Genomic DNA, 25,972 nt, shown 5'->3' with positions numbered 1-25,972 from the left:
GTCTACGGGACTCTCACAAAGTGTAAATCAGAAGCGACAGCGAACTACCGTGGGGCATGAAAGGGGACTCTCTAACAGAAAAGGGACAGGGAGAAAAGGAATTCTAGCACGAAAAGGTGGAAGTTTGGATTTTCAGTGCAGGTCGGCTTGTGGATGAGAGATTTGCCCTCTCTCCCTCTCTCTACAGCGTCTCCCACCTGTTTCCCCTTCGGCAGCAGTTGCCACACGCAGGCAAAGCCCACACCTCACAACTGTCCGGGACACACAGTTGTCTCTTTCTGGGAGCTGTGGAAACAGTTGTCACCCACAGTATCTGTGAATCAAGGCCGGCAGAGTCGAGGAAGCCCTTGGGGTAGGTCTGGATTAAAACCCCTCTCCTCTTTGGTACATGCAGAAGGCGGGCGAGCGGCACCGGGAAATAATTTAAGAAATCGATTTCAACTGTGGAAAGGCTTGAAAAGCACAAAAAATGGCATGATAAGAGCAGAGAAGCAGCTAGCAATCCCAGGAGCCTTTGCACTGACCTCTGAGGCCCGTGGAGAGTTGGGAGTTTGAGAAAAGAGGTTTGGTGGGAGCAATTGTGGTGGAGTTGGGCGGATTTTTGTGGATTTTTGGCAGAGGAAAACCGAGAGCCACCATTGCCATAGTTCATGCCAGTCTGGTAAGTGCTTTCGGTTTGTTTGTTTGCTTGTTTTTAAAAGGGTTTTTTTCTAGGGATTCCAGAAGTTTAGAGAGTGCTTACAGGGCTTTTGAGATGATATATGTGATTTCACGCTTACGGGAGACGCCTGTAAATATATTTGGGCTGCACTTTAATGTACAAGTCTGTCCCTTAAGAAAAAAAAGGGGGCCTCTTATCCAAAGACTGAAACGGGGACCTCAAAAAGAGAAGAGAAGGAGGAGGCAACTACTGTAGTCAAGGGTAACTAGTAAAGAATAGGGAAAAGTGCCACATTATTTGCTAACAGGCCCGGCAGCAGAGTTTTGCTGGGAAACGGGGATTTCTAAGAGCTTGTGGGGAGGGCAAACTACATCCTAGATTCACACAGCCCTTAACAGAAGCTCTCTGAGCAGCTCCTGAACAAAGAAATAAAATAAGGCAGCATTAGGATAAAGTATAATGCAATAAGAAAATTATAAGCCACTTAATTAAAAAATCTGAAACAAAACTGCGACTCCCAGCCCGTGAAACATAGGTTTTCTCTCAGCCTCCACCTGATGTCCCGGCACCAAAATGCTCGCTTGTATCCGCCACCCCCATTCAACCCAAATTTACCCTTCCTGCAGAAAATCTGATTGTAGAATAAGCCTGTTTCTAGCAGTCCACTTGCAATATTAAGTTCCTGCCTGGGAGCAACAAGGGTGTGTGTGTGTGTTCAACAGCCGCTGACATGTTGACTGACTGCAGAGTCTGGAATCTGGAACGGCTTTCAAAGGGCAACATTTTGTGTCAGGGCCCACTTGTAAGATTTCTGTCTGAGATAACTGCCTCCCCCTCTACTGTGTGTTAGTGCATGTTTTACATTTTTGGAGCCTTTTAGTCATTCTTCCGGAACAATGGAAACAAAACACTTGTCGTGAGATGCTTGTTGTGAGATGCACAAGGACAAGACCTTTCCCACATAGATCTTTGGCTGAAAGGCTGCTCCATGTTATCTCACAACTGGGGTGCCCTGAAAATGTTAAAACACTTAAGATTTCTCCAGATGTCGAGACCTGGGCAGCACAGTACACTTTTGAATTATATTGCATCACTTATTGTCTTGTGGCTATTTAAAAATCTGTAAACTACATCTCTGCACTCTTAAATACGTGATTTGTACCTTAGGTTTTTTGTCTCGTTATATCCAGTAGTTTGTTTTGTCTGTTTCTTAGATAATTTGAGAGTCTCCCTCCGTTGTGTGCGCCAAGGTTTCCCCGTAGTCAGAGATTTCTGTTTCGTTTCAGTCCTTTACAGCACTTTTGTCTCTCCCTGTAATTTCCAGAAGTGGAATAAATCATGTCGTCTTAGCCTGCTGAATTTGCATGACATAAGCAAGCTGCCGAATTCAGCTTTGATCTTGCAGAATCAGTCTGATGTAGAGCTGACAGTTTTAACAAGAAGGGCAACACACAAAGCACACAGTTAAATTAGGCAGCATACACACCGTGCATTTAAGGCACATGACTCCCCCTCCCAAAGAATCTTGGGAACTGTACTTTGCTAAGAGCCCTGGGGATTACAGCTTTGCAAGAGGTAAAGTTCCCAGGATTCCTGGAGGGAAGTCTTGTTCTTTAAATGCATTGCATGTATGCAGCCTTAGAGGTGGAAGTAATATATTTTGCACATACAGTGGTGCCCCGCAAGACGAATGCCTCGCAAGACGGAAAACTCGCTAGACGAAAGAGTTTTCCGTTTTGGAGGTGCTTTGCAAAATGAATTTCCTATGGGCTTGCTTCGCAAGACGAAAATGTCTTGTGAGTTCCTGCTGGTTCCCCCCCCCCCATTTTTCTAAGCCGCTAAGCCGCTTATCAGCTGATCCGATCAGCAGATAAGCTGCTAAAAGCCACTAAAAGCCACTAATAGTGCTAATAGCGCTAATCCGCTAATCCGTCAATGGGCTTGCTTCGCAAGACGAAAAAACCGCTAGACGAAGAGAATCACAGAACGGATTCTTTTCGTCTTGCGAGGCACCACTGTATTCTGAAGTCCACCCCTTCCTCTTGTAAGGCACTTCAGCAGCTGGATTGTGACTGTCCGTCCATTTCTGTCCATCTAGTGGCAGTCAGGAAACTTTGGACAGCAGAGACACCCTAGCTACAGACTTGGTTATCGGGGACTAATAACAGGGTAGCTTGAGGTGTAGCAACAGAAAAACCAATTGAAATATACTTGGAGTCAAGTGTGAATTTCATGCTCTTTATTCAGCTTGTACAGTGGTACCTCTGGTTAAGTACTTAATTCGTTCTGGAGGTCCGTACTTAACCTGAAACTGTTCTTAACCTGAAGCAACACTTTAGCTAATGGGGCCTCCTGCTGCCGCCGCGCCGCCAGGGCACAATTTCTGTTCTCATCCTGAAGCAAAGTTCTTAACCTGAAGCACTATTTCTGGGTTAGCAGAGTCTGTAACCTGAAGCATATGTAACCCGAGGTACCATGTAGTAGCAATGAATGAAACTTTCTCCAAAACATCTAGCTATATATACCTGTACATTATTTACACAATGGGCCCCGCGTGATTGGCTAATTACAGGTTGCTCCTGTAGGCCAGTCAGGTTGCGGATTCATTTCCTCCAGAAGCCTGATTGGCTGCTCCTGCAGGCAATTAAGGTTGCTGATTCACTTCCACCTAGAGCTGGATTGGGTGGCTCCTGTGGACCAATCAGACTGCTGCATTCTGGATCCTATTGTTCTAGGATTCAGCTCAGTACATAACACCAATGCTTTAATTTCCCTCCATATCAATACTGGCTTCAGCCAAGGTGATCCCATCATGCTTGGGCAGACAAGGAGCAAAGCCTGAAGGCCTGGCTGTGGGTGGTAACAGTGGGTCAAAGGAACACCTAAGGTGAGGGGGCACCAGCAGAAAATCTTGTTTTCAAATTTTATTACCTGCCCTTCACCAGCAGGTCCCAAGGCACGACATAAGCAAGCTGCAGAGTTCAGCTTTGATCTTGTAGAATCAGTCTGATGTAGTTTTAACAAAAAGAGCAACACAAGGTGGGTTGCGACAATATAATTCAGAATTAAAAACAGATTACTGGCACAGGAATTGGGTGGACTCTGAAAACCCAGCTGTCAAAGAGTAAAGAGGTGAGTCTTCAGCATTTGCAAAAAGCTGGGCAGTGAAGAAGCCAGACGGGCCCCTATAGGGAGGGAATTACACAACTTTAGGGGGTATCACAGACATTGCCCTCTCCTGTCGTCCTCCCCATCTTCTGCAGAACTACCAAGAAGGCCCCCCTCTGCTGATCATAACACTCAGGAGGCGGTCTTTCAGATTTTGGGGGCCGAAGTCATTTGGTGCTTTAGACACTAGTTTGAGCATCTTAAATAGGACCCAGAATTAGATTCAATTTTCATAAAACGGAATCGTCCTGCAATATACGCCCTTCTCCGAATCTTGCGATGCAGTACTCCAGCCAAGTAATGTGTATAAAAATGCATACATTCGGGGAAAGTGTGACCAAAAATGCATACTATTAGTGAAAATAGAACATGCGTAATAAAATACGTTTAATAAGGAAAGCTTGCTTTGCAGAAATGTCCAGATTGGGGGAGAGCTGCAGACAAAAATGTGTACACGACCCGCCTTAACTGAAAATTAATGAAAATAAAATAGCGTATTGGGGAGCGATCTGCATTAAAATGCCGGTGAATTTTCATGAGGACTTAGAAACAGGAAGCTGCAAACCGATTTGGAAATGTGAACATGGAGTCTCCATTTAGCATTTGCCATTGGCCGAGGCTGCTTCTAGGGCTTTGTCCAATCCCCTTATAAACAGAGGCTCCAAAGCAGGCCCAGGCAAACTCAGCCCTCCGGATGTTTTGGGACTACAACTCCCATCATCCCCAGCCACTGGTCCTGTTAGCTAGGGATGATGGGAGTTGTAGTCCCAAAACATCTGGAGGGCCGAGTTTGCCTATGCCTGCTCCAAAGGGACAGTCTCATTTGGGGGCGACCTTCATCCCCAGCGCCTCTCTCCTGCTGCAAATTGTCCGCATGCTGCTCAGTGCGTTGGGATGGAGGAAGATGGGCGACTCGCTTAGGACAGCAGCAGCCCAGTAACTTTATCCCCGTGCTTGGCGCATTCTTGGCTGTGCACACTGGCTCCAGGCGGGCGTCACCCGAGCCCCTTGCTTCCCCGGCCAGGGCAGCGGACTGTTTACTCCGGGCAAGCCTAGCTGCGTATTATTAGCTCTCTCTGGTTTCTTGTTTGCATTTGAAGATGCGAAGGTCATGGCTGGAAAAGACACATTAGGTCATGTCTCAGCCATCTCTTTCTCCCCCGCAAACCCCCACAGTCCATTCCTGATAGGTGGCTGTGGAGACTTCGTAGTCAGGGCTGTTGGCTTCCTTAGGGAAGGGAGAGCGGTGCCTGGGTGGTTAGGCAGGGCCGGCCCACCCAGGAGGCAAGGTGAGGCGACTGCCTCAGGCGACAGGATTCACAGGGGCGGCAGATCCAGCCTCCAAGGAATGCATTGTCCACCACTGCTGCTGCTGTAGCAATGACTGTGGTACACTCCTTGGAGGCCAGATCTGCTGTCTCAATGCCTCATTTTGCTGAATGGGAGGCGCTGCTGGTCTCCTGCCACTCTTAGGGAGGAATTGGTGTGTTGGGCTGAGCTCTGGGGTCTCTTGGGGTCTGCACTCAGCATGATTCAGAGCAGGTCCCTTTCCCTCTTTAATTCCCACTTCAACATCTGGCAAGATTGATCCTGAAATATACTTGGAGTTGAGTGTGAATTTCATGCTCTTTATTCAGCTCATAGTAGCAACGAATGAAACTTTCCCCAAAACGTCTAGCTATATATACATTATTTACACAATGGGCCCCGCGTGATTGGCTAATTCCGGGCTGCTTCCGTAGGCCAATCAGGTTGCGGATTCACTTCCTCCAGAAGCCTGATTGGCTGCTCTTGCAAGCCAATCAGGTCGCTGATTCACTTCCACCTGGAGCTGGATTGGGTGGCTCCTGCAGACCAATCAGACTGCTGCGTTCTGGATCCTATTGTTCTAGGATTCAGCTCAGTACAGAACACCTCCGATTCCCTCCCTGTGTCCACTTCTGGGCGCCACAATTTAAGATGTTTGTTGACAAGCTGGAACGTGTGCAGAGGAGGGCAACCAAGATGACCCAGGGTCTGGAAACCAAGCCTTATCAGGAATGGTTGAGGGAATCGGGTTTGCCTAGCCTGGGAAAGAGGAAGCTGAGAGGAGATACGATAGCCATCTTCAGATATCTAAAGGGCTGTCACATGGTGTAGGATGGAGAAAGCTTGTTTTCTCCTGCTCCGGAGGGTACGACTTGAACCAGTGGCTTCAAATTACAATAAAGGAGATTATGATCAAACATCAGGAAGAACTTTCTGATATTAAGAGATGTTTCACAGCGAAAGGGACTCACTCGGGAGGTTGTAGCCTCTCCTTCCTTGGAGGTTTTGAGGCAGAGGTTGGACGGCCACCTGTCATGGCTGCTTGAGTTGAGATTCCTGTATTGCAGGGGGTTGGACTAGATGACCGTTGGGTCCCTTTGAACTCTACAATGATTCTATTCCCGATGTAGCTCTTCATTGCCTCCTTGTTGCAAGTGTAGATCTCCCCCCCACCCTTGTTCCTGATGTAGATCTTCATTCATTCCATTTTTTCTTATGGCCGGGGTATGTGTGGCATTTTGGGGCTTGCTGCAGCTCCCAAAATGTTAGAAGGAGAAGGGTTTGGGAAGTGCGTCTTCTGAAGGAGGACCTGGCTTGTTGTTGGTGGAGGAAAAATCTCAAGGTGAAATGCTCAATAAACATGTCATCTGCAAGAGTGACCTCTCTCTCTCTCCCAGCAAGAGATAAAACTCTGCAGCCTTGCATCGCAGAGCCAGGCTTCCTTTAATCTTTGTGTGCTTATCGGGCCAAAGGCAAACGGAGCGTGAACAGAAAATGTTGAGACTATAGAAATTCCCATGGAAAGGAAGGGAGAAGGAAACCAAAGAAGAAAACGAGCAACGATCTGGATCGGCCATCCTATTTTCCACCCTTTTCCTCTCATGCATGGAGATTCGTTATTTCACTTCCATGTTCCCATGTTAGTAACATCTGTTGCAGTAAGGACATCTTGCTGTAAAGAGCCTTGAGGCACTTAAAAAAATCAAATTATTATTATTATTATTATTATTATTATTATTATTATTAATATATTTATTATTTATACCTCACCCATCTGGCTGGGTTTCCGCAGCCGCTCTGGGCTGCTCCCAACAGAATATTAAAAACACGGTAAAACATAAAACGATAAAAACTTCCTAATACAGGGCTGCCACCAGATATCTTCTAAAAGTCAGATAGTTGTTTGTTTATTTGAAACCAGAAGGGAGGGCATTCCACAGGGAGGGCACCACCACCGAGAAGGCCCTCTGCCTGGTTCCCTGTAACTTTGCTTCTCGCAGGGAGGGAACTGCCAGAAGGCCCTCGGAGCTGGACCTCAGCGTCCGGGCAGAATGATGGGGGTGAAGACGCTCCTTCAGGCATATTATGGCATAAGCTTTTGTGGACTAGGGTTCACTTGATCTGTGTGTGATGAAAAACTGAGTAATTTGTTAGTTTTTAAAGTTGTTCTCTGTGCCAGTTTGATTCATTCTGCTTCCCCTGAATCAATGTTAAAGGACTGTGACATACGCAGAGGACGAAATGCTCCTCTTGGAGGGAGTGGTTTGAATCTAAACTGCTTTCTCCAGATGGACTTCAAAGAGGCTCCCTTTAACCGCCAATCAGCTGATTGACAGTTACAGTGACCTCCTTTAGATATCAGCAGATGGGAATGACCAAACATCATTATAATGTAAGGTTATTGACAGGTGAGTGGTCCCACTCTCCTGTCACAGTTGGTCTGTGGGGAAATTAGGGATATTTTGGACCAGGAATATTGACAAAGGAGTGCCTCAGATTTACCACCCAACCTTCCCTTGTTGAGTACTGTCAACTAATTTAAGATGTACTGAAATTTGCCATTCTGAGAGGTTGTTTTGGTCCTCCTTCCAGCAGATGTTGAGGTGAGATTCTGATGTGGAGGTAACAGCACCAAGAAACTATCGCTAGCTTAACTGTCATGGCTTCTCCTAAAGAATTCTGGGAAATCTAGTCTGGCAAGGCTGCTGATAACCCACGACAGGGCTGCAGGTTCTTCGGAGACAGGGAATGGTTTGTTGACCTCTTCCAGTCTGTAGTTTACAGATGACCAGTGTTTCTTTCCTGGGGGGATGCAGGGGTACACATACCCCTAAACATTTTGTGAATATGATACGATACAATAATCTTTATTGTCATTGTCCCATACAGAACAATGAAATTGAAAAAAATCTACACCAGACATTCAGAAACCAACAAGCCTGCTATCCCAGCTATCCCAGCCTGATTAACCCCCTAGAAACTCTGATACCCCATAATTATATACAATATACTCCCATAGAGACTAACCTTACACTGTGTTTAAAACCAAAATCACATTGGATAGAAACTGTTTCTTAGGTGGCTAGTCCTAGTCTTTATAACCCTGTACCTTCTTCCAGAAGGCAGACACTGAAAGAGATAATTTCCAGGGTGCGCACTATTTTGCACTATCTCTGCAGCTTTCTTGTGACTCCTGGAAGCATAGATTTGATCTTTTGTCCATTTACTGTATTTATTTTCCACGATTTGAATTATAAAATGGTGATTTTCTTGAGTCAAAAGGAGAGTACACCTAAACATATATTTTTTTAAAAAAACAGAAAAATAGCTCTGCATGTAATGGCCCTAGTTATTCCACCTTCTACAAAACGCAGCCTGGAGGAGACTTGCTAGGAAGGTTTCAGCTCTTTTTAAAAAAACAGATTAACCAAAGCTCCTAGCCCCAGCACCTTTTTATCAGCTGGGCACCACACTTCTTCCTGAGGGAGCGGAAAACAATATCCCTTTGTGCCTGCCCATCTCTACCCAGCATGCAAAGGGTTTCAGGTCAGGCTTTCTCCCATCACCTTCCTTAGTCGCTTCTGTCCACAGGCGCATCTGCAAAACTGTGCGATTTGATTAGCGGCTACATGTTTTGGGCAAGAGAGAGATACTGCAACATTTCACACCTGGGGGTGAAATATTTCAGAGTCTTTCTTTGTAGATACTCTCCCCAACCCTTCCTCCAAGTTGCATGGCCGTTTTCATCCTGTTTCTGAGGGCCTTGCAGGACACCAGGGCTTTCCAGGAACCGAGAGAGCCATGGCTGATTAGGACCTACTTCACTGCCTCTAAGGAAGGTGGTTGTTTTCTAGTATCTACCCTTGAAAATCGCTGTCCCTACTGTTTCCTTTTGGAAAAGCAATGGGGGAATAGCTTTGAACACTATTACTGTTTCATAATTGTGAAACTGCCTTGGAAAAAACGGGACAGCCTGTGTGGTTTTGTTTTTTGCTTGAGGTTGTGGTGGCCATTTTGGGTACCATGCTCTTGCACTCTTTCGTGCTGTGCTGTTGTCCCCCCAAAAGCGCTTTTTCTGGGGCCACGATCTCACACATCACCCCCAAAGGTGTGTTTTGGGGTGTCACGTGAGACCGTGCCCCCCAAAAAGTACGGGGGGGGCAGGTTGAGAGCATGGTGTGGGTCACATGACTCGCCCGGAAGCATGTCCCAGAAGACCCCCGTCCCAGTGTCCGATCAGAAAAAGTTGGACAGTATGCTGTTTGTTAGATTCCGTAGTCTTCAAGGTGTCCAAGCTACTTACATTTAAAAACCGATCGGAAGGTTGGCAGTTCGATTCCCCATGATGGGGTGAGCTCCCATTGCTCTGTCCCTGCTCCTGCCAACCTAGCAGCTTAAAAGCACACCAGCACAAGTAGATTAATAGGTACCACTGCGATGGGAAGGAAAATGGCATTTCTGTGAGCTCTGGCTTCTGTCATGGTGTTCCGTTGAGCCAGAAGTGGTTTAGTCACGGTGGCCACATGACCTGGAAAAGCTGGCTGTGGACAAACGCGGCCTGGAAGCAAGATGAGCACCGCAATCCCATAGTCACCTTTGACTGGACTTAACCATCCAGTGGTCCTTTACCTTTACCTTTTCCCTTTAATATTGCCAAGTCTTTCCACCAACCTTGCCAGTTTCACCGGGTGTGTGTGTGTGAGGCAGGAGGGATGGGCTGTAGAAAGGGCCAGGATTACTCACCATCAAACTATCACTAACTTTTGAACTAAGCACTTTATTTTATGTAATGAAATTTATATACTGCTTTATTGTAAGAAATCTTCTAAGCCAGTGGTTCCCAATGAGCTAAGTTCTGTAGACCTCCTGTTCTTCAGTAAGCCAAGCCACGGACGCCCGACTTTTGACAACTGTCATACCTCTATATTCATTTTTTGTTATTTGAATGGACCTCCTGGGATTCTGCTGACCACCAATGGGAACTCCTACTCCAAGACTGTAAAATAAAATGCTAATATTATAGATAAAAGCAGTTAAAATCAGGTATATATATTCAAAAGATGATTAGCAGCAGCTAAAAATAAAACACATGTAAGTTCTACATTTCTGGATAGGCTTGCCTGAACAAAAATGTTTCAAGCAGGCGCAGAAAAGAGTACAGGGAAGGTGCTTGCGTGATGGCAATAGGCAGGGAGTTCCGAAGCAACACTAAAATATTGCTTTATGACAGGTGCAGAACAGACATTGTATGACACCTGTAACACTGCCACTTCTGCAGAATGAGTGGGCATATATGGGGCAAGGTGATCCTACAAGTAAACGGCCTCGGTCCAGTATACCTGAAGGAGCGTCTCCACCCCCATCGTTCTGCCCGGACGCTGAGGTCCAGCGCCGAGGGCCTTCTGGTGGTTCCCTCATTACGAGAAGCCAAGTTACAGGGAACCAGGCAGAGGGCCTTCTTGGTAGTGGCACCCGCCCTGTGGAACACCCTCCCACCAGATGTCGAAGAGAAAAATAACTACCAAATTTTTAGAAGACATCTGAAGGCATAAGAGCATAAGGTCAAACAGATCCCTCACTGGCCTTCCAGACAACTTCATTGTCCAGAAAGTGGGAGAAGCAACAAGAGGAACAGCCATTTTAGATCTGGTCCTAACCAATGTTGATGACCTGGTTAGTGGGGTAGAAGTGGAAGGATCATTAGGCACGAGTGATCATTCTCGTCTGAAGTTTACTATACAGCGGAAAGGAGCAGCCAAGCATACTAGGACTCAATTTCTTGACTTTAAGAAAGCTGACTTCATAAAACTTGGGGAAGTGCTGGGTGAGATCCCATGGACAGTAATACTAAAAGGAAAGGGAGTTCATGATGGCTGGGAGTTTGTTAAGAGGGAGATAGTAAAAGCACAACGTCAGGCAATACCAATGAGACGGAAACATGGAAGGTGCCTAAAGAAGCCAGGGTGGCTATCTAAAGAACTTTTAACTGAGTTAAGATTAAAAAAGGATGTGTACAAAAAATGGAAAAGGGGGGAAACCACCAAAGAGGAATTCAAACAAATAGCCAGCACGTGTAGACACAAAGTCAGAAAAGCTAAAGCACAGAATGAACTCAGGCTTGCTAGAGAGGTTAAAAGCAACAAAAAAGGCTTTTATGGGTATGTTCGTAGCAAAAGGAAGAACAGAGAAACAGTGGGGTCACTCAGAGGAGAAGATGGTGAAATGCAAACAGGGGACACAGAAAGGGCTGAACTCCTCAATGCCTTCTTTGCCTCAGTCTTCTCCGATAAAGAAAACAATGCCCGACCTGAAGAATTTGGAGCAAATGATTCAGCAAAGGAAACACAGCCCAGAATAACTAAGGAGATAGTACAAGAATACTTGGCTAGTTTAGATGTATTCAAGTCTCCAGGGCCAGATGAACTGCATCCAAGAGTATTAAAAGAACTGGCAGATGTGATCTCAGAACCACTGGCAGTCATCTTTGAGAATTCCTGGAGAACAGGCGAAGTCCCGGCAGACTGGAGGAGGGCAAATGTTGTCCCTATTTTCAAAAAGGGGAAAAGAGAGGACCCAAATAATTACCGCCCAGTCAGTCTGACATCAATACCAGGGAAGATTCTGGAGTTCAGCCCTTTCTGTGTTCCCTGTTTGATTCTGGAGCAGATCATTAAGCAAACAGTCTGTGAGCACCTAGAAAGGAATGCTGTGATCACCAATAGTCAGCATGGATTTCTGAAAAATAAGTCGTGTCAGACTAACCTGATCTCGTTTTTTGACAGAATTAAAAGCCTGGTAGATGAAGGGAACGCAGTGGATGTAGCCTACCTTGATTTCAGCAAGGCATTTGACAAGGTGCCCCATGATATTCTTGTAAAGAAGCTGGTAAAATGCGGTCTTGACTATGCTACTACTCAGTGGATTTGTAACTGGCTGACTGACCGAACCCAAAGGGTGCTCATCAATGGTTCCTCTTCATCCTGGAGAAGAGTGACTAGTGGGGTGCCACAGGGTTCTGTCTTGGGCCCGGTCTTATTCAACATCTTTATCAACGACTTGGATGATGGACTCAAGGGCATCCTGATCAAATTTGCAGATGACACCAAACTGGGAGGGGTGACTAACACCCCAGAGGACAGGATCACACTTCAAAACGACCTTGACAGATTAGAGAACTGGGCAAAAACAAACAAGATGAATTTTAACAGGGAGAAATGTAAAGTACTGCACTTGGGCAAAAAAAAATGAGAGGCACAAATACAAAATGGGTGACACCTGGCTTGAGAGCGGTACATGTGAAAAGGATCTAGGAGTCTTGGTTGACCACAAACTTGACATGAGTCAACAGTGTGACGCGGCTTGCGAGCAGTACATGTGAAAAGGATCTAGGAGTCTTGGTTGACCACAAACTTGACATGAGTCAACAGTGTGACGCGGCAGCTAAAAAAGCCAATGCAATTCTGGGCTGCATCAATAGGAGTATAGCATCTAGATCAAGGGAAGTAATAGTGCCACTGTATTCTGCTCTGGTCAGACCTCACCTGGAGTACTGTGTCCAGTTCTGGGCACCACAGTTCAAGAAGGACACTGACAAACTGGAACGTGTCCAGAGGAGGGCAACCAAAATGGTCAAAGGCCTGGAAACGATGCCTTATGAGGAACGGCTAAGGGAGCTGGGCATGTTTAGCCTGGAGAAGAGGAGGTTAAGGGGTGATATGATAGCCATGTTCAAATATATAAAAGGATGTCACATAGAGGAGGGAGAAAGGTTGTTTTCTGCTGCTCCAGAGAAGCGGACACGGAGCAATGGATCCAAACTACAAGAAAGAAGATTCCACCTAAACATTAGGAAGAACTTCCTGACAGCAAGAGCTGTTCGACAGTGGAATTTGCTGCCAAGGAGTGTGGTGGAGTCTCCTACTTTGGAGGTCTTTAAGCAGAGGCTTGACAACCATATGTCAGGAGTGCTCTGATGGTGTTTCCTGCTTGGCAGGGGGTTGGACTCGATGGCCCTTGTGGTCTCTTCCAACTCTATGATTCTAAGGCAGCCCTGTTTAGGGAAGCTTTTAATGTTTAATAGGTTATTGTATTTTAGTGTTCTGTTGGAAGCCGCCCAGAGTGGCTGGGGTATTATTATAAGTAAAGTAGTCCTAAGCTGTTAGGGACTTTATATACTAATCCTAACACCTTGGACTTGTCCCAGTACTAGAACCAAGCAGCGGGAATTGCAGAGAAGCAGATTTCTGGTAAAATGTAAAAGGAGCTTCCTAATAGCATGCACTGTTCGACAGGAGAAAAGACTGCCTTGGGAGGTGGTGGGCTCATTCAGCGTCCGGACTTTGGCTGTGTACACACCATATCTTTGAAGCTAGGGTTGCCATACATCTGGACATATCTGGGATTTGGCTGTCAGAAATAACATCTGGACGGAATTTCCAGAAATCGGTACAAATGTCTGGGAAAATCTGGGTGTAAGGCAACCCATATGGGAAATGTTGATTTTCGGGGGCGAATGTCCTTTAAAATAGCTTAAATATTTCCAGTTTGGGAGAGATTTTGCAACAACTTTGCCCCCCCCCCCCAGCTCAACTTTTGTCTCTGGATTTTCACTTTTTGAAATACGGCAACCTGATTTGAAGCACATAGCACATTATTTTGCTCAAAGGCTTCTGGGTCCTGTATAGTTTAACTCTCAAAGCGCTACAGTTCCCTGTAGCTCTTAACAAACTACAGTGCCCAGAATTCTTTGACAGGGGAAATGTTTCTCAAATGTGCTTTAAAAGTTTGGTGTGTGTAAGAAATGAGCAAGAGATGATTTCCTAGGGTTGCCATATTTCAAGAGGTAAAAATCCAGAAACAAAAAATTGTCGAGCTTTTTTAAGGCTATCACCCATTAGGCCCTTTGCCCGAGCTTGAACCAGAGCTGTCCGTGCACACACACACAAAATTTAAACCGAAAATCCAGAACATCTGCTTTAAAATGTAAAATTCCCCCTAGATGGGCATGTAGGACTCCTGAAAGAGGACGAGTCCAGGAATTCCAGGACATATGGCAACCCTAATTTCTGTGTTCCTCAATTTCTGGGAATGGAGTTGAGAGATGACTTAACTTGGGGAGAAAACAGTAAAGACCTGATGAAGAGAGCACAGCAGAGGTTATATTTTCTGAGAATCCTCCGGAAAAATAATCTCTCAAAGGACTGATATTTATCGATCGATAAAGATTATTGATCGATCAAAGGAGCTAAGATTCTTAGATTCTGTGTTTGAAGCCTGATAAGGCCCAGAGTGACGCAGCCTGATAAGACCCGTGTGTGTGTGTGTGTGTGTGTGTGTGTGTGTGCAGATTGTATAGGATTAGAAAGTGGGATCATGACAGTGATACACTGGTGTCTCCTGGCAGCCCCCCCCCCCCGAGTATTGATATGACAAGGGGCATCTGAGCAATCTCTGAATAATTCAATAGCAGGTTCTCTCCCCGGACGTCGAGCTGTGCTGCAATCATGCCAGATGGGCCATTTTGCAACCCCGGTGGTGAATAATGAATGAATAAGCCCCTGATAATGAGGACGCCATCGGCCCCATGGGAGGAGAGAAGGAGAGAGTGGGAGACAAAGGCAGATGAGGCGGCTGGTGCCTCTGAATCAGGGGGAATAAGGAGGAAAAGCAAGGCCGCTCCTTCCTTCTCCCTTGCGCAAATCCTGCACCCAGCACCTTGCCTAAGCCTGGGAACGAAATCAAGACTTGCTTCATCCAGAATCAGCTATAGCTGAGAAATGCTGGTTCCCAAGCAAAGAGAGTCACAGTACGATCCTCTTAGAGGGTTGCTTCTGCCTAAGGCAGGGGTCAGCAAACTTTTCCAGCAGGTCAGCTTTTTCAGGGGTCAGCAAACTTTTTCAGTCCACTGTCCCTCAGACCTTGTGGGGGGCCAGACTATATTTTGAAGGAAAAAAATGAACGAATTCCTATGCCCCACAAATAACCCAGAGATGCATTTTAAATAAAAGCACACATTCTACTCATGTAAAAACACGCTGATTCTTGGACCGTCTGCGGGCTGGATTTAAACGGCGATTAGGCCGGATCCAGCCCCCGGGCCACCAGCAGCCGCCTATCGCCAGCCCAATTGCCGCTGCAACAGCAAATCACATGCACTGCCACTGCTGACAATCTCCAGCTGGCGGCAGAAACCAATCACCCGTCTCCCCCTCAGCACTACCCGTGTATAAGACGACCCCAATTTTTAAACATTACTTTCACGTAAAAAATCCTCGTCTTATACACGGAAAAGTACAGTAATTCTTTATTGTGGTTGATAAGTGCAACTGTTTAATTATTTTCTGATTTGTAGTTTTACTGTTCACTGATTCTGATGGATTGTTGAATGTTGCTTTGTTTGATATGAAGTTGTTTATTTTAAAGTTATTGCGACTTTTTATATTGGATCAGATTGTTATTGTTTGATGTTTTATTTTGTTTTCATATGTGTTGGAAGCCGCCCAGAGTGGCTGGGGCAACCCAGCCAGATGGGCGGGGTATAAATAAATATTATTATTAACATTAGTATTATTAGTATTAGTATTATTAAATCAGCACTTTGAATCTCGCTTAGGAGCATGGTGGTAAGCTTACAGACCAATCTACATTCTCTCTCTCTCGTTCTCTTCTATTATTATTACAATGGTACCTTGGTTGTCGAACTTAATTCATTCTGGGAATCTGGTTGACTCCCGAAACTGTTCAAAAACCAAGGCACGGCTTCCAATTGGCTGCAGAAGCTTCCTGCACTCAATTGGAAGCCACGTCGGATGTTCGGCTTCCAAAAAACGTTCGCAAACCTGAAGACTCACTTCTGGGTTTGTGGTGTTTCGTAGCCAATTTGTTCAGGACCCAAGCCGTTCGACAACCAAGGTACCACTGTATTATTATTTTTTGAATTTATATACAGTGGTACCTCGGGTTAAGTACTTAATTCGTTCCGGAGTTCCGTTCTTAACCTGAAACTGTTCTTAACCTGAAGCACCACTTTAGTTAATGGGGCCTCCCGCTGCTGCCGCGCCGCCGGAGCACGATTTCTGTTCTCATCCTGAAGCAAAGTTCTTAACCTGAGGTACTATTTCTGGGTTAGCGGAGTCTGTAACCTGAAGCGTCTGTAACCTGAAGTGTCTGTAACCTGAGGTACCACTGTACCACTCTATACCTGGAGGTCTCAGGGCGCTTCACGGAACAGAATCAGAATATAAAACCACAAAATATATAATCAAAATCAAAACAACACACACACATTGCTGGAGTGCTTTGAGCAGCACAGACCATGCAATTTTGTTTCCGTCTGTTGGAAAACCATTATATGTACCTGACTTGTCTGTGTTTCTCAAGAAGCTGAATGTGTATGATTCATGGGGGTTTGTTGGGGCCTGCAATAGCTCTAGCATTCAGCTATACCCAAGCAGAAAAACTGGACAAACAAGAAACATGAGACTCAGATGAAATGGAATAAAACCAGAGACAGAAGAGAAACAACGAAGTGTTTTGAAATGCTTTGAGAACTCAGGCCGTGTACACATCACACATCCAAGTCCCTTTTAAAGCACATCACCCTCCTTCACAGAACTACAATTCTCAGCACCCCCAGCAAACTACAGTTCCCAGGTTTGTTTGGCGGGCTGTGCTTTCAATGTATCTACTCAGTAGACCCACTAAATTAGGACTAAGCCCCACTGATTTCAGTGGGGGTTTACTCCCAGGTAAATGGAGCAACTGCAGCCTTATCTGACACCTTCAATGCAATTGCAAGGATGGGAGCCAGTTTCATGGAAACCAGTGAAATTTCCTTCTGACGATAAGTGCTCCATCTCCAGGTTGAAAGTTTTCAATTCTTTTTGCAAATGAAAATGTGAATTTCTCTTCCACTGATTTCAATCAGGCTGGATTACAGCCTGCCGGAGTAGAAGTTAATTTGCTCGTCAAAATTCTAATATGTAAATGTTGCTGATTCTCATACTCTGAACGATCAACTCTTGCGCTAGGTTTGCATGTCTTTGACGCCCAGTTCTGCCTGAATTGCATATCTGACACCTGACAATAGGGGTTTGAAACTCTAGAGGAGGCATGCAATAGCAGTTAGTATTTGACAGGAGTGATAGCTGGCGGGGTGGGGTGGGGAGGAGCAGTGTGTGCTGACATATCATAAGCCAAGTGACCGGCTAAGCATGATTTCTAGTGTAACAAGAGAACACACATTTCTAGTGGTTGACAGAAGGGACACAAAAGTTATTGAGCTTTTTAAAGTTTTGCCCAAAGTTGTTGAGCTGTTTTTAAGGAAATTTGATGGCTGAATCCCGGCAATGTCCGGAAAATTCCTTTGGTTTGGCCAGTGCTTCCTGGGGGTACGCATGCCCCTAATCATTTTGTGAATCTTTGTACTTTTGTCCACTTACTGTATTTATTTTTCCTGATTCGAACTATAAAATGATTTTCTTGAGTCAAAAGGAGAGTACCCCTAAACATATATTATTATTATTATTATTATTATTTTTATTTTTAAAAAGCAGTGGGTTTAGCAAAACCAGACTAAATTTTGCAAAGATATATTTTAAAGAAATGGTAGGGGGAAAAATACAGTGGTACCTCTGGTTATATACGCTTTAGGTTACATATGCTTCAGGTACATGCTCCGCTAACCCAGAAATATTACCTCAGGTTAAGAACTTTGCTTCCGGATGAGAACAGAAATCGTGCTCCGGCAGCGCAGCAGCAGCAGGAGGCCCCATTAGCTAAAGTGGTGCTAGAGGTTAAGAACAGTTTCAGGTTAAGAACGGACCTCTGGAACGAATTAAGTACTTAACCCGAGGTACCACTGTAATTCAAAATAGAAAACATGTGGCTATTCTTCATCTGGCTAATTTGATCCATCTTTTCTTCTTCACACAGAATTTGAAACACAGTGGTACCTCAGGTTACAGACGCTTCAGGTTACAGACTCCGCTAACCCGGAAGTAGTACCTCGGGTTAAGAACTTTGCTTCAGGATGAGAACAGAAACTGTGCGGTGGTGGCGTGGCAGCAGTGGGAGGCCCCATTAGCTAAAGTAGTGCTTCAGGTTAAGAACAGTTTCAGGTTAAGAATGGACCTCTGGAACGAATTAAGTTCTTAACCCGAGGTACCACTCTACCTTGGTGCAGAATTCAGATGTACCTTGGTGCAGAATTTCTTTAGCATGCAGTGTGAATACAGGAGCCATCAGATTGTTGTCCCATCTGCCTTCCTCTGTTCTGCCGTTTTTTCATTGCTTGTCTGACTCCCCTTCTTCCTCCCCTCTCTGCCCCCTCTCTCTGCAACTATATTTAACCACATGAAGCCTCCTGGAATCACAGTAGACAAAGCCCGTCCTTCTCCCAGAGGCGCCTGGGCTTTGATCCCTGCCAAACCTTGAACAAGAGGTTCTGTTAGTGACAGCTAAGTGGCTGGGACAGAAGGGAGCAGGGGGAGTGGGTGGGTGGGCTGGGCCTTGGGGAGGGGGCCAAGGCTTCCAGCAGAACTGTAGGAGGATGGTAGCAGTGCCTCTTCTTCTGCCTGGGGTACTTTCTCCCTCTCCTCTCTCAGGAGATAATCTCCCTGGGAAATCAGAATCTCCTTCTCCAGCCAGAAAAAAACCTCTCTTGGCTGGCAACCCAGAGCCCAGACAGCTTGGGAGGGGCTGGGTCACGCGTTGTCACATTTATGCACTTAGAGAGACGGACAGGGACGCCAGCGGGGAAACTAATGGGCTCCGAGGCTTGGCTGTCGCTGTGGCTCGGAGGTGTGCGTGTTCTGCCCTCCTTTTCCCGCGGCCTCCGGCTGTTTCCAGCACCCCACAGTATCAAGTATCTGTGCCACGACGATACTTGCAACTACTGGCACCCCAAATATTGGGCAGATTTAGACAACTCCTGCACTGGGTAGATTTAGACAACTGGTAGCGGCACAAGTTGGCAGGTGCCATGTTTGGCCAGTTTTTTTGGCCAGTTTCTGACTCTTTTTTTGTATATAATTTTATTAATTTTTCTGTTTTACAATTTAAAACGCTCATTTTACATCCTTAAGATATTAGTGACTTCCCTTCTTCTTTCCTTGGTTCATTTTACATATCATAAATCCCAGCATATGTTATAATAATAATAATTTTTTATTTATACCCCACCCATCGGGCATAATATTCCAACAGAATATTAAAATACAATAGTCTATTAAACATCGAAAGCTTCCCTAAAGAGGGCTGCCTTCAGATGTCTTCTAAAAGTTTGGTAGTTGTTTTTCTCTTGGACATCTGGTGGGAGGGCGTTCCACAGGGCGGGTGCCACTACCAAGAAGGCCCTCTGCCTGGTTCCCTGTAACTTGGCTTCTTGCAGCGAGGGAACCGCCAGAAGGCCCTCGGCACTGGACTTCAGTGTCCAGGTAGAACAAAAACTATTCCATTATTGCATCCATCAAAACTTGTTTGCACTGTTGAATTTATCTTAATGCTGCCAGCGTTTTCAGCTGTACACAATTATTTCCCATATATTCAGTAAACGTTTTCCAGTCTTCTTTAAACGTATGTTCTTCTTGTTCTCTTATTCTATATGTTAAGTCTGCGAGTTGTGCATATTCTGTCAACTTAAGTTGTCATTCTTCTTTAGTTGGGACCTTGCTCGTTTTCCATTTTTGGGCTCACAAAACATGGGTCACAGTAGTAGCATACATAAAATAACCTTTTTTGACACCTGGGAATTTCAGTCTGAGTTATCCCCAACAGAAAGGACTCTGGGTTTTTGGGGGGAGGAAAGTACTTTAAAACATCTATTTCAATTCATTATGGATCATTTCCCAATACTCTTTTACCCTTTTGCAAGTCCACCACATGTGAAAGAATGTTCCCTCCATCTCTTTGCATCTCCACACTTATCTGATTCAGTCTTAGACAAATTAGCAACCCTGTTGTTGTTTAGTCGTTTAGTCATGTCCGACTCTTTGTGACCCCATGGACCAGAGCACGCCAGGCACTCCTGTCTTCCACTGCTTCCCGCAGTTTGGTCAAAGTCATGCTGGTAGCTTCGAGAACACTGTCCAACCATCTCGTCCTCTGTCGTCCCCTTCTCCTTGTGCCCTCCATCTTTCCCAACATCAGGGTCTTTTCCAGGGAGTCTTCTCTTCTCACGAGGTGGCCAAAGTATTGGAGCCTCAGCTTCAGGATCTGTCCTTCCAGTGAGCACTCAGGGCTGATTTCCTTCAGAATGGAGAGGTTTGATCTTCTTGCAGTCCATGGGACTCTCAAGAGTCTCCTCCAGCACCATCATTCAAAAGCATCAATTCTTCGGCGATCAGCCTTCTTTATGGTCCAGATCTCACTTCTATACATCACTACTGGGAAAACCATAGCTTTAACTATATGGACCTTTGTTGGCAAGGTGATGTCTCTGCTTTTTAAGATGCTGTCTAGGTTTGAATTAATTCATCACTCCCCCCAAATATTTTTTTGGGGGGGAATTAATTCACCCCCCCAAGAAAATATAGTCCGGTCCCCACAAGGTCTGAGGGACAGTGGACCAGCCCCCTGCTGAAAAAGTTTGCTGACCCCTGGTGTAGACAATACTGAGCAAGGGGTTCCAATGGTCTGACTCGGCATAAGCACTTTCCTAACTAAGATGCAGCTGCCATTCTGGCCAGTTTCTGTATACGGAATGTGTGTGTGTGTGTGTGTGTGTGTGTGAGAGAGAGAGAGAGAGAGAGAGAGAGAGAGAGAGAGAGAGCAATCTTGTCCATTGCTTTAGGCAGCAAGACGTCTTGGGCCAGCTCTGACTTTGATCCATTGCTCTGGGATCAGCGTCCCTTGTGTGCCATTGTCGTGCTGCCCTCTCTCCATCTGCCTTCCCAAACCTAGAATTAGTCACACGCACCCAAGCCAAACCCAAGCCAACAATGGCCCCCATTGTCCCTTCCACCCTCCTCCCCTTCCCTCTTGCAGGCTTCTCGCGCAGCCATCCCTTGGCAGTGCCCTCTGCAGGATCCTCCCCCACCCGGGGCGTGCCAGGCTCAGGAGCTTGGCGCTTTGCCCTCTCCTTCTGTGGCTTCTGCCGGGCAAAGGAATGCCAGTCAGGGAGTGGCTGGCACAGGCCTAAGGCAAACGGGGCAATTGCCATTCAAGTTAACACTCTGCATGCTGGAGACCATGGGGATCGCTGGATCTGTCCTTTTGGGGCCTCTCCATTTCTCATTTCCCCCCCAATCTAAAATCCCGGTTCTCCACATTTCAGCAGGAATCTCTGTGTTGTTGCGACTCGTGAAAATGTCCCACAAATGCAGTTTTCTCCCAGTAAACCTACGTTGGCATGCAGTTTTGACTGATGCATATGTGCTTGCAAGCAATTCCTCCTAATGTAATGCTTTTTTTTTTTGTACGTTATTTTCACGAATATATGCATTTTTTCTGCACACTTCTTCCTAGTACATGCACTTCTGGGAAATGGTTGCAGTCAGAGGAGACATCAGAGATCGCGAGGGCCACATTCTTGGATGGCTTTAAAAGAGGACTAGACCATTTCAATGAAGAAAATGTGACGTTCAGTGGTCAAGACAGTGCGGTGTAGTGGTTAGAACTGCTGGGCTAGGAGCTGGGAGACAAGGGTTCAAATCATCACGTAGCCTGCAGTGAAGCTCACTGGATGGCCTTGGGCTAGTCTCTGTCACATAGCATGTGACATAACATCCACAAACCTCTATTTTTTGTACAGTGGTACCTTGGTTTAAGAACAGCTTAGTTTATGAACAACTTGGTTTAAGAACGCTGCAAACCCAGAAGTAGGTGTTTTGGTTTGTGAACTTTGCCTTGGAATAAGAACATGTTTTGCTTCCTGTCAAGTGTGTTCCATTTGTAAATTGAGTCCCCCGCTGCTATGGGAAAGCATGCCTTGGTTTAAGAACGCTTCGGTTTAAGAACGGACTTCCAGAACGGATTAAATTCCTAAACCAAGGTACCACTGTAATGGCAGGCTTGTGCAGCACCTGATAAATCTGAGGGATGTTAAGGAAGGAAAAGCACTCTGCACATGGTCTGAAACACTTTCCCCTGCATTGAGCTTCACATCTTCTACAGGTGGTTGAAACGAAGGCCATTGTTGCCACCAGTTCTTAGATGAGAGTGGGTGACTTGGGGCAAGAGGGCACGAGAGAAAAGTTATGCCAATCGCCGGGAGTCTTGCCTTTTTTCTGAGGAGGTTTCAGAAAACAGTTCCCTTTCAGGAGAGAACGGGTTTTTCCCCGTTATTTAAAAAATAATAATATTTATTAAAGATTTTCCTCGTTTACAAAATCAGATGCATTGCCTCTTTCTTCAGGCTGTGTTTTCTACACAGCAGTTGCATTTGTTGTGAGACATTGGTGTTTCTTTTTGATTAATGGCATTGCAGCTTGCAGCAAGCCAACTGGAACCAGCAGCTCTTATCTTTGGTGTCTGGGATTTGAAGAAGAGGAGGAGCCTGTCTGAAGATAAGAGCAGCCGGGGGCAGGTGCTGCGCTGCTATGCAGCTGAGTTCCAGTCAATAACAGCCACTCAATTTGCCTTTGCCCTTTTATACTTGTCTATCCAAAGCCCACGGGAGAAAATACACAACAGGCAAGCACCGCTAATTGCAAAATGAAAAGAGAGAGTGTAACCTGTCTAGCTACAGTTTCAAAGTTTAAATCATTTCACATTAAAATGTCCAGTTGGCTCTTTGCCCCGGATGGGTGGCTGTAGAATCCTGTGAACCGCAGCTTTAAAAAGTTTATAGTCCTCATTGTTTAGGAGGAAATCATTACCAACAGCTGTGTGCCGTGGAGCCCATTAAAGGTTTTGCAAAATGTGAACGCATCTAACCACATGGTTCTCAAGGGCTGGTGTGGCAGGAGAGGACGGTAAGATTCAACGACAATCAATAATATATTTTGGGAATAATTCATGTTCTTATGTAGCTGCATTTTCTGGATGTCCCATGATCGTATTATAAAGCAGCTGTGTTCTGTGTTATAAATCAAGCAGTGCTGGGAGTTCTCTTTTTGTTTTCCAATGTCTTTCTTATCAATAAGAAATTTGCCGCGAGCAAATTTTTAACTTGAAAGTGTGGTCCGGAGAATTTTTTTTTTTTTTTGAGAACCACTGATCTAACCATTCGCCCTGATTTCCTGTGGGGCATTTGCAAGTTTCCCCGTTAGTCATGCGTCCATCCCACACAATGCATTTCTCAGTCGCTTTCCAAATCAAAAGAAGTCTGTTTTTTAAAAAAGTGTATTTGTTGTGCAAGGGCGAAGGAGCCCTCTAAACCGTCTTAAAATGTGCAAACCTGAGGTTCTGGCATGTGCTTGAATCCCTCCCGCAAAATGCTGGCTGTAACACCCCCTGATTCAATCCCCAGCGTCCAAAAGCTGCCTGGTTCAGTGTCCTGCATCTCCATTTAAAAAGAAAAAAAAGAGGATTCTATAGCAGTGAATGTGGAATGTGTTAGGCCCTGGATCACTAGGACCATAAAGACGTAAGAAGAGATTGCTGGATCAGGCCAATGACCCATCTTGTCCAGCATCCTGTTCCCACATCAACCAGCCAGATGCCACTGAGTGCAGTCTTCTGCTTTGGTGGTCACTCGTAGCCGAGTAAGATTGTCTTCCATAAACACAGTTTTAACAATGAGTCCGTAAGTGACTGTGGAGGCCAGTTCTGGATCCACATGTCCTTCCACAGTGGGGACATATGTTTCCGGGCGGGAGTTGATCACGGTGTGGATTTGCCAAGTGTGCCTTCCTCCTAGCACGTTTCTCCCTTGCATCCTGAGTTCGAGTGTCTTCAAAGCCCATGACACCTTCGGTAAAGGCTGTTCTCCAATTGGAGTGTTCTCAGGCCAGAGGTTCCCAGTTGTTGATGTTTATACATTTTTTAAGCTTTGCCTTGAGAGAGTCTTTAAACCTCTTTTGTTGACCACTGGCATTACGCTTTCCATTTTTAAGTTCAGAATAGAGTAGTTGCTTTGGAAGACGATCATCAGGCATCCGCACAACATGACCAGTCCAATGAAGTTGATGTTGAAGAATCAATGCTTTGACACTGGTGATCTTTGCTTCTTCTAGTACACTGACATTGGTTTGCCTGTCTTCCCAAGTGATGCGTAAAATTTTTCGGAGACGTTGTTGATGGAATCTTTCGAGGTGTTAGAGATGGCGTTTATAAGCGGTCCATGTTTCACAAGCGTGCAGTAAGGTTGGTAGTGCAATAGCTTTTTAAACAAGCATTTAAACAAGACCCTTTTGAATGTCCTGGTCCTCAAACACTCTGCATTCCAATAGTATATATCTGCTTCCTGCATTCTAACGGTGGCTATTAAACCAGTTCGCATTTGTGGTGTAGATAATGCCCATATAGTCCATCCAATGGCTGTCTTCCTGCTCCTTCCACAAATGAATGCCTCTCACAGCCATTATTACTCTACAGAAAGGCGAGGACCCTGCTGGGAGCTGGCTGCCTGTCAGAGGCACTGGACTGTGGTTGCTTGATTTGACCCATTGAAGTCTCAGCACAAAGGGGGCACATCCTGACCCTCAAGCTGCCCCCCTCCCATTTCCCCCACCCCCAGCTTTTCATAGTGTTCTTGCTGGCAGACTAATTCTTCCTGGCAGGCTAGTCCCCCCCCCCCCCCCGATTATTCTAAAGCACCATCTATTGATTCCTAAGGTTAGCTCAGCTGTGCTGTGTGCATGGACAGGGGAGTCAAAGTCCATTCTTTTTTCCTTTAGGAGAAGTGGAAGAAAATGAGAGAATAATAATAATTTATTACTTATACCCTGCCCATCTGACTGGGCCTCCCCAGCCACTCTGCGCGGCTCCCAACAGGATATTAAAAACACAATAAAAGATCAGACATTAAAAACTTCCCTAAACAGGGATGCCTTCAGATGTCTTCTAAAAGCCAGATAGTTGTTTATTTCCTTGACATCTGCTGGGAGGGCGTTCCACAGGGCGGGTGCCACTACCGAGAAGGCCCTCTGCCTGCTTCCCTGTAACCTCACTTGACACAGTGAGGGAACTGCCAGAAGGCCCTCGGAGCTGGACCTCAGTGTCTGAGCTGAATGATGGGGGTGGAGACACTCCTTCAGGTATACAGGACCGAGGCCGTTTAGGCTTTTAAAGGTCAGCACCAACACTTTGAATTGTGCTCGGAAATGTACTGGGAGCCAATGTAGATCTTTCAGGACCGGTGTTATGTGGTCTCGGCAGCCGCTCCCAGTCACCAATCTAGCTGCCGCATTCTGGATTAGTTGTAGTTTCCAGGTCACTTTCAAAGAAGAAGTGTTTGGATTTGATACCCCGCTTTATCACTACCCGAAGGAGTCTCCAAGCAGCTAACATTCTCCTTTCCCTTCCTCCCCCACAACAAACACTCTGTGAGGTGAGTGGGGCTGAGAGACTTCAGAGAAGTGTGCCCAAGGTCACCCAGCAGCTGCATGTGGAGGAGCGGGGAAGCGAACCCGGTTCACCAGATTACGAGTCTACCGCTCTTAACCACTACACCACACTGGCTCTCAAAGCAGAAAACTAAGGCTGTGCACACACAAACACACCCACCCACCCACCATGTTTTAGAGCACCCCAAAGAATTATGGGAACTGTAGTTTGTTAAAGGTATACACAACAGCTAGAGAGCAGTTGGGTGTGGAAAGTTCCATAGCTATAATCCTAAACCACAAGGAACCTTTCCAGTTCACCCCAGGACAAATGGAAAAGGAGGAAAGAGAGAAAGGCAACACACACAACTCAAGAGCCAGGGAAAGGAGGAGATGTACCAACCTGTCT

At 45.7% G+C, this 25,972-nt stretch overlaps 1 protein-coding gene across 1 annotated transcript in view; it reads left to right on the top strand.

Annotated features, from left to right (window-relative positions):
• The first annotated feature begins 368 nt into the window (after positions 1-368).
• Positions 369-25,972, top strand: part of DDR1 (discoidin domain receptor tyrosine kinase 1) — a 108,724-nt gene continuing 83,120 nt past the window's right edge. Inside the window, exon 1 of the mRNA XM_082209403.1 lies at positions 369-661. The gene's annotated coding sequence lies outside the window, so the exon portion shown is untranslated. The remainder of the gene's footprint in view (positions 662-25,972) is intronic.

Source organism: Podarcis vaucheri (genome assembly GCF_965113315.1).
Source record: "Podarcis vaucheri genome assembly, chromosome: 2".
In the NCBI taxonomy this organism is placed as follows: Eukaryota; Metazoa; Chordata; class Lepidosauria; order Squamata; family Lacertidae; genus Podarcis; species Podarcis vaucheri.
Note: the sequence above shows the minus strand (reverse complement) of the source record. Positions and strands in the feature narration are given on the sequence as shown.